Source organism: Silene latifolia, chromosome 4 (assembly GCF_048544455.1).
Source record: "Silene latifolia isolate original U9 population chromosome 4, ASM4854445v1, whole genome shotgun sequence".
Lineage (NCBI taxonomy): Eukaryota > Viridiplantae > Streptophyta > Magnoliopsida > Caryophyllales > Caryophyllaceae > Silene > Silene latifolia.
In genome coordinates, this window is record NC_133529.1 from 74,830,590 (window position 1) to 74,839,708 (window position 9,119).

The 9,119-nt window shown below is 39.2% G+C and overlaps 1 non-coding gene across 1 annotated transcript; it reads left to right on the forward strand.

Annotated features, from left to right (window-relative positions):
• The first annotated feature begins 4,534 nt into the window (after positions 1-4,534).
• Positions 4,535-4,641, forward strand: LOC141654450 (small nucleolar RNA R71). Its single transcript, XR_012548009.1, has one exon. It is a non-coding gene; the product is annotated as a small nucleolar RNA R71 (small nucleolar RNA).
• The last annotated feature ends 4,478 nt before the right edge of the window (positions 4,642-9,119 follow it).

Below are 9,119 nucleotides of genomic sequence, written 5' to 3' on the forward strand. Positions count from 1 at the left end.
CCTATCTTTCGATCTCAAAGATAGTTTAGTCCTTTTAATTGGTGATCTAACAACTTTCCCTATCTTTCGATCTAATGGGTCACTATATAATAAGCATTCAACTAGTCGCATGCATTCGATTCATTAAATACAACATTTAAACCAATTAAAACGAGGGTAAACTCACGTGGTCGCCGATCGGCCAGTGTATGGCAAATCGATCGACCGACACGCGATTTCAGTCCAAATTATTCTACGCCGCCTACGCTATAATTCCCCTACATCCTAGCACAATTAATTTAGCTACTCATGGTACTGATAAAAACAACAATAATCATAACGATATAAACTGTTGAATTCATGCTTGAAGTAATCAAATAACAAATAGCGATAAACGATAATTGGCTTTGGATACTAACTAGCAATTCTATACTAACAACGAAACAGGAGTGAATCGAAATAAGGCAGAAGGAATACCGAAACTGCAGAGGAACGATTAAGAGTAAGAACGAAAATCCAATGCTAAAAACAATATTCCGAACCCTAATTATTTGAATGATAAAAATTGAATGTTACTGTGTAAAAACTTAGATAAAAATCGGATACCTAAACTGATGTTCTAGGTTACGTTATATAGCAAATATACGTAACACTTATTATCAAAACCTAAACACAATAGGCTTGTGCTTCCTCGGTCTTTTAATTCTCGTCTGGGATAGCGGCTTGGTCGATCGACTAAGCATGGCAGTCGATCGACTGCCCTTCAGTGTACAGTAGCTTCTGGAACCCGCAGGTTGGTCGATCGACTGAAGGTAGTGGTCGATCGACTGGAGTAGCTGACACTTGACTTCTATAATTTCGTGGATTTGTCTTTTGGGCCTTGAAATGTGCACCAAGCTCGTTCCTTAAGTGAATCCTTCACGTCAAATACAATGCAGGATAGTCGGGGACGGATTTAGCTCAATTTCCGTTGAATTCTTCACATTTCTGCGATAAAGTACAAAAACACGAAAGTAGACGGAAATGGGAGAAATGGAAGCTTAAACTACACAAATGAGCTCTGAAATGCGTGTAAAATGAGGTGTAAAACATCATATAAAAGACACGCATCAATGGGCATCAGATGTGAAGATTACCTCCGGAAAATCATGTAGTTGTTCAACAACCGGAGTAGAAGTAGTAGTTTCCACCATAGGAGGAGTAGTCTCTTGAATCTCCATACTTGCACTTTGAACCACCAAATCCTTTGAAGATTGTAGAGCTTGTTTCCTTTTTGAGAGATTCTTCTTTGGAGGTTCCTTGTTTCCACCTTTTGTCCTAGCCATCTTCTCCTTGTATGTAGTAACACCAAAGGTATGCTTGATTTCTTCAAGTTTCAATAAGACCCAAATCGATTTAGGATAGTTGAATTTTGCCTTGTATTCTAAAAATCGATTCAAACTTTGAAGATTTTGGTGTTTTAATTGCTTGTTGTTGACAAAGGAGTGATTTGTTTGAGTTTTGAGGGAGTTTGGAATTAATTTGGGTGAATTAGGTTGAGAAATTTGATTTTTGTGGATGGAGGGATTGAGGGTTTTGAGGGTTTTGGAGATGTGGTTGTGTTTTGAATGAGTAAAATGAAATGGGAAAGGTGAGGTTTTAATCCCGTTAGATTTGAAATACACAGGGGAGACGAGCGGATCTGGGTCGGGACGCTCGAATTCTGCTTCAGTTTGCTTAAGAAAATAAGACCGTGCTGAGACGAGCGTCTTCTGATGAAGACGATCGTCTTTCTAAAGAGACGAGCGTATTTTCTTGAGGACGCTCGGATTCCTTGTCAGGGAGAAATCCCAAATGTTACCAGCAGTAAGACGAGCGGATCCTTGTCGAGACGAGCGTCTTGACTAAGACGAGCGGATTCTCTGTGGAAACGCTCGGATCTTCAGTCAGACCAAATTTTTTCTTTCCAGCTCTCTCAGGACGAGCGTCTTCTTCCCAGGAAGCTCGGATTGTCTTCAGGACGAGCGGATTCTTGTCGGGCAGCTCGGATTTTCCCTCTACCTCACGAATTCAGTTCCATCCGTGGGTATTTCATAACCCGTGTCATTTACTCTTCGTTCCTTTGGTCTTCATTGTGGGGGCACTACGAAGGCTTGGATAGCCTAGGCAATTGCTATCCCCACACTATGTCAAAACACTACACATCAATAAACATATAAGTCCCTCCCTCACTTTCTCTCAAAATGATGAAAATCTTGATCAAGGCATACTGGCCCAAAATTGACAAAAATACAATACAATAAGTAAAATGCAAGTTAAGGGGTTAGAATATTTACAAATGGTGGTTTAGGGAGGACTCCACCAAACTCTCATCCATGTATGAGATGTCAAGGGGGCATAGCCAAGGTGTTGTTGATGTTGCTCAACACCTTGAAGAAGTAGTCGAATGCTTGTTCATTGTCATGATAAAGATCCTCAATAGACCTTTGCACATGTTGTTCTTCATTGTGGTCTTGGGTCATAGCATTACCAATATAAGGGTTGAATAACCCTTCAAACTCATCATCCCAATGACCGCATACTTCATCTACTTGTTCCCCAATAGTATCATGAGTTGATGAGAACAACTCCTCTTTCTTCTTGTCATTATGGCCAATGAGGCCTTCCTCTTCTCTTGTCATGAGTGGTGGCGAGCTATTCAAGCTCTCATTCTTGTTGAAACATTCTTTCTCTTTAGATGGAACATCTTGGAGATTACCCATTTTATTCTCCCATATGGGTGGTGATTCTTTACTCATAGCTTGTTCTTTGCATTGAGATGCCAACTTCTTCCTATCATTTTTGTCGGCTATAATGATCAACCATGAAACATGGCTCATGTAGTCGGGGAGCTCTCATTGTCTTATCAAGATTAAAAGTGATTGTTTCATCTCCCACTTCGGGTGTGAGCTCTCCATGTTTCACGTCAATCACCGCTCCCGCGGTGTGTAAGAAAGGTCTTCCTAGAATGATAGGAACGTTGGAGTCTTCTTCCATATCAACAATAACAAAGTCTACCGGGATTAAGAATTTGCCAATTCTTACCGGTACATCTTCCCATACCCCTAAAGGTGTCTTTGTTGATCGATCCGCCATTTGAAGTGTGATATTAGTGCACTTAAGCTCTCCCATTCCTAACCTTTTGCACACCGAATATGGCATGATACTCACACTTGCCCCAAGGTCACATAGAGCTTTGTTGATTGTGGTGTCGCCAATGGTGCATGGAATAGAGAAACTTCCCGGATCCTTTAGTTTTGGAGGTGAACTTACTTGTAGGATGGCACTACTTACCTTAGTGAAAGCAATAGTCTCAAGCTGCCGGATGGATTTCATCTTTGTAAGAATATGTTTCATGAATTTCGCATAGGCTGGAACATGATTGATTAATTCCGTAAATGGAATTGAGACTTCCAAGTTCTTGACAATCTCCATAAACTTCCCAAGTTGTTCATCAAACTTAGGCTTAGCTTGACGACTTGGAAATGGAAGTCGAATCACAATAGGCTCCTTCTCTTTAGCCTTCTCTTCATTCTCCTTTGAAACTTCTTGAATGGTGGTGGGCTCTTCTTCTTTCTTAGAGTCTTCAACAACTCTTTCCTTGTCACTAGCATTCACAACATCTTCATCAACATGCCTCTTCAACCCTTCATACCTTGTACCACTCCTCAAATGGATGTCACTCATCGACTCTTGTCTTGGGGGATTACCTTGAGATGGTAACTGCCCCTTTTGTCTTTGTGAACTTGAAGATGCTAATTGAGACATTTGGGTCTCTAACATCTTTGTGTGAGCTAGTATGTTGTTAATGGTGATGTCGTTTGCTTGGCTATCCTTTTGCATTTGAGTAAAAAATTCTTGTTGGTTCTTTTGCATTTGGAGGACCGCTTTTTGAACATCAAAACCTTGGTCATTTGTTTGATTGTATGGAGGTTGATTTTGATAACTTTGGTTTTGATTGTAAAAGGGTCTTTGAGCTTGGTTTCTCATTGGAGGTGAGGTGTATGTTGTTTGAGGGTTTTGAACATTTTGGCTTATGTATGAGAGGTTGGGATGGAATTTGGTGTTTTCATTGTAATAGTTGGAATAAGGGGTACCACTCTTGTATGCTTGGAAAGCATTCACTTGTTCACTTGTTCCCCTACATTCACTTTGGTCATGTCCCAAAGTTCCACAACTCTCACATACTCCACTTGGAATTGATGAAGATGCCACCATAGCATTAACATGTTGCTTAGGTGATTTGGAGGCCTCTTCAAGTTTAGCCATAGCCTTCTCAAACTTCAAATTAATGGTGTCAATATAAGCACTAAGTTGAGCACCAAATTGAGTAATAGAGTCCACTTCATGCTTTTCTCCTCTAGTAGCCTTCCGAGGTCTACTATATTGTGAGTTATGGACTGCCATTTCCTCAATCTTGTTCCATGTTTGATTATCATCAACTTCGGTAAACATACCATTTGATCCCATAGTGAGATTGTTTCGGGAGTCTTCATATAGACCGTTCCAAAATTGTTGTACAAGGAACCACTCGCTAAGTCCATGATGTGGACAAGATCGGCAAGTATCCTTGAATCTCTCCCATGCTTCATACAAAGATTCCTCATCCCTTTGTTTGAACCCGGTGATTTGGCCTCTCAACATGTTAGTCTTTTTCGGAGGATAGAATTTCTTGTAGAAAGCAAGTGCCAATTTCTTCCAAGAGTCAATACCAAGAGTAGCCTTGTCTAGGCTCTTCAACCATTGTTTCGCGGAACCAATCAAAGAAAAAAGAAATAAGACCCATCGAATTTGGTCTTGAGTAACTCCGGTTTGAGAAATCGCATCACAATAGTCACAAAAAGTCTCCATATGAGAATGAGGGTCTTCACTAGGCATCCCCCCAAATTGACTTCTCTCAACCAATTGTATAAATGCGGATTTTGCAATGAAATTACCGGTTAAGTGTTGTGGTGTAGGAGTACCATTTGGTAGGTTCTCCTCGGTTGGTACGGAATGTGATGAAAATTTAGGCATTGTGGGTTGATTTTGTGGTTGGTTATGTGTTGGGTTATCTTCTCCTTCTCTTGCAAAAGGGTTGATGAACTCAATATTATTTGGTTGAATGTCCACAATCTCACCAATACCTCTCAAAGTATTTCTAGCAAGTCTTCTATTGTTGGTCAAAGTTCTTTCAATTTGAAGATCAATGGGTAACTTGTTACCTTGTGATCTCCTAGACATGCAAAATATCAAACAACTCGAAAACAATTAGAACAAACCTTGAGGATTTTGACTTCCTCAAGGTAAAGAAAGACACAACTAAAAATAATCAAAGAAAATCAAATCAAGTTAACACCGTCCCCGGCAACGGCGCCATTTTTGGTCGGTTTGTCGTCGAAAGTTACCTAGACCAAAACAATATTTATAACTTCACAAACTACTCTACTCTTAGTATAGAGGTAAGTAAAGGTCGGATCCCAAGGGACGGTTATTGATGTAGGATTTTCGATTGCAAATGGTTGTGTCTAAGGGTGTCACAATTTGGGTTGAGGCAGGAGATCAACTAAACTAATCACCAATGTAAATAAAGTAATGAAAATAAGCAAGATGATTAAAATGAGTTGTAAACAATTGATTAAAAGCACTAGGGTGTCATGGGTTCATAGGGGATTCATGGGATTTGATCATACAAACATGTTCTCTACTAGATTCAAGCACTTATTGTTGTGAAGGGATCGAGTTGGTTTATGTCTTACAATCCCTAAGAAGGTTTGGGTCCCGGAGCGGAATCGATTAGATTGTACAACACCTACAAGTCGACTTAATCCTCCCTATCCAACTATATGCATTGTCTAATGAGACTCGACTTGGTTTATGTCTTACAAGTCTCATTGAAAAGGTAAGTGATGGGTAAAAAATGCAAGGATTCATAGGCTCGCATTTCATCAAACATAACATGTGCATAAGTTGAAATCGCAACAAGCAAGCAAATTAATAATGAAAACATATTAGATTAAGCATGAATCAATCCCCATGTTGGTTTCCCCTAATTCCCCATTAACCCTAGTTAAGGAAACTACTCACTCATTATCAAGTTTAACATGCTAACAAGGTTGTCAATCATACTAGCACGGCAAAACATGATGAACAAATGAAGATGATTAACAATAATTTAAAAGGGATTAAGAGAGAATTATAACTATAAAGATGATTCCAAATAATAAAGCAAAGAATAATAGAAGTACTTGATGATTGATGGAAGGTCGTCAATCCTCCAAATAAACCCCAAATAATCTTCTAATTACCCAAAATAAATGATGAACAATAGAGAAATTAAGGAAAGATTAAGAAATGAGATTTGTATTAATGCTAAATTAAGAATTGATTACAAGATTAAGAGAGTATTGAGACTTGATTAAGATAAGATTAAGATCCTATTAAGATGACATTCTAATCTAGGTAGTACAATGGGGTATTTATATTAGAGATTAGGTACAAGAATTAGGGTTACCAAGGGATTAAATGACTATTAAGACCCTTAAGACCCTTAAGAAAAGTTGAGGAAGTGCTCCTCTCCAAGGAGATGCTCATCTCCGTTTTGGTAGTCTTCAGGAAATCTGCGCGTCCCGAGCGTCTAGGCAGTAAGCACAGTGGGTTCTGCAAGTGAATCCGAGCGGATCAGGGGAGAGACGCTCATATTTGTTGGCCTCAAGACGAGCGTCTTGGCATCGGGACGCTCAGATTGGTGGGCAGGGAGACGCTCGTTCTGGGTAGGGAGACGCTCGGATCCTGGGTCAGCACTTCTCTTTTCTTCTTTCCTCAACAATCCTCGGGGATCTTGTTGGGGATGCAAGGATCCTTTCATCATTGCCCAATCTACTTTATTATCTACATAGGCCTTCTAGTATCTTCTTCCCTTTGATGCTTGGTCATTGAATTCGATCAATTTAGCTCCATTTTGCCATGAAAATGCAAGGTTTGCACTCCTTTCCTACCAAGGGAACAAAACCTCAAAGAATATGCAAAACTGAAAACTAAAGATAGTAAATGACCCAATTATGCACTAAAAAGCATAGGAACGAGGCTAATTCGGGGACTAAATATGCTTAAATATGAGTCGCATCATCTTAGTTGGTGGATATGTAAAGAAATGAATTCCAAGTAAAAGCCCAAGCCATAAGCATGCATTGGATGTCAAAGGATGTCTAAGATGCCTTAGATGGACTCTTAAAGACGCTTGCATTGGATTCCACATTGTCATTAAGCATGAAGTTAAGACAGAATTAAGGCAAACGAGTAAAAAGCTACGACCCCGATCGGGGTGGGGTGGCCCCGACCGGGTGCCCTTGTTTCACCTTATTTCCGTTACTCCCTTGGTCTTATATAAAGGGTGTTGATCCGGGACCCAAAATACACTTCTTACACCTCTTTTCCACACACTTCCATATTTGTTTTAGTCTTAGTTTTAGAATAGAATGTAGTTTAGATTTCCTTTATGTTATTGATGTGACTCCTATTTACGCACATTTAGTCCCCTAACTAGCCTAGTTCTTATGCTTTTTAGTATGTATTAGGATCGCTTCTTGTCTTTAGCCCCCTTCTATGCATGTTCTATGAAGTTTGGTGTCCTTTGTAGGAGAAGAGCACTAACTTGACTAGATGGAGTGAAGCGGAGCTAAATTGATAGCATATAACGACCAAGCACCAAAGATGAGACTAACACTAAAGGCCTAAGCTAATAAATCAAGTAAAAAGGTGATGTGACTCTTAATTGCGCACATTTAGTCCCCTAATTGAACCTATTTTACATACTAATATAGCATTTCATGGCCATTTTATCCGTCAAATCCTTTCCATTTTGCTTTCCTAGTGCATTTTATATGTCTTATAGGAAAGGAGATAATGAGGCGGAATTCCCGTCTCTTTCGCATATTCGGAAGCTTGTTGATAATCTTGGATTGATTAGTATGAAGAGGAGGGAAGAATGATGACCAAGGATGTAGGAATAAAGAGTATATAGAAGGATCATAGGCTTAAAAACAAGAAAAAAGGGAAACCGCAGCTCAACCCGCTCGGGTCAAGCTCAAGTAGAGCGAGTTACAGCTCAACCCGCTCGGGTTGAAGCTCAGGATGCGCATTTTTCTCTCGGGACGAGTGGATTGTTTTACAGGAAGCTTTTCTTTGCAGCTAGGACGCGCATGTCCCTCGGGACTTGCAAAGCTCTATTCAACATTTAAGCATTGTTATTTACTAATCTACCCTTGCTTAACCTAATGATGTACCACTATATATACTCCATTTGTAATAATAAAGAGATTAAGCTTCTTTAGATTAGATTAAACCTTCATTAGGAGTAGATTAGAATAGATTAATCTCAATCATTCCACAAAATTACATATTAATCTTTCTTTAATTATTGTTCAAGCTTTATTATTGGGTAATTGAAGATTACTGGGTTATTATTTGGAGATTTGACAACTCTTCATGAATTAATCAAGTTCTCTTCTATTATTCTTTCATTTCCATTTGTTCATCTTAAGTTTGGTATAATCTCTTTACTCTTTACTCTTCATTGTTTATTTCCTCACTCTTTAATCATGTTTCTACTTGTTGTGATGATTGACACCATTGATAACATGTCTTCCATGATAATGAGTGAGTAGTCCTTTAGCTAGGATTAGTGGGGGATTGGGGGAACTATAACATGGGGGTAGGTCCATACTTAATCTAATATGTTATATTATGATTGCTTGCTTGTTGTAATGTCAACCTATGCACATGTTATGTTTGATGAAATGCTAGACTATGAAACCTTACATTTTTTACCCATCTATTATCTATTGAACAAGACTTGTCTGATATAAACCAACTCGAGTCTTGTTAGACCATGCATAGAAGTGAATAGGAAGAAAGTAAGTCGACTTGTAGGTGTTGTACAGTCTAGACGACTCGGCTCCGGGACCAAAATCTTCCTATGAACCGTAAGACATAAACTAACTCGGTTCCTCTACAACATTAATTGCATGCAACTATGGAATCATGTTTGTATGATCACCACCATGAATCCCCTATGAAACCATGATATCCTAGCGCTTTTAATCATTTGTTTACATCCTTCCTTTTGTTGCTCGTTTACTTTC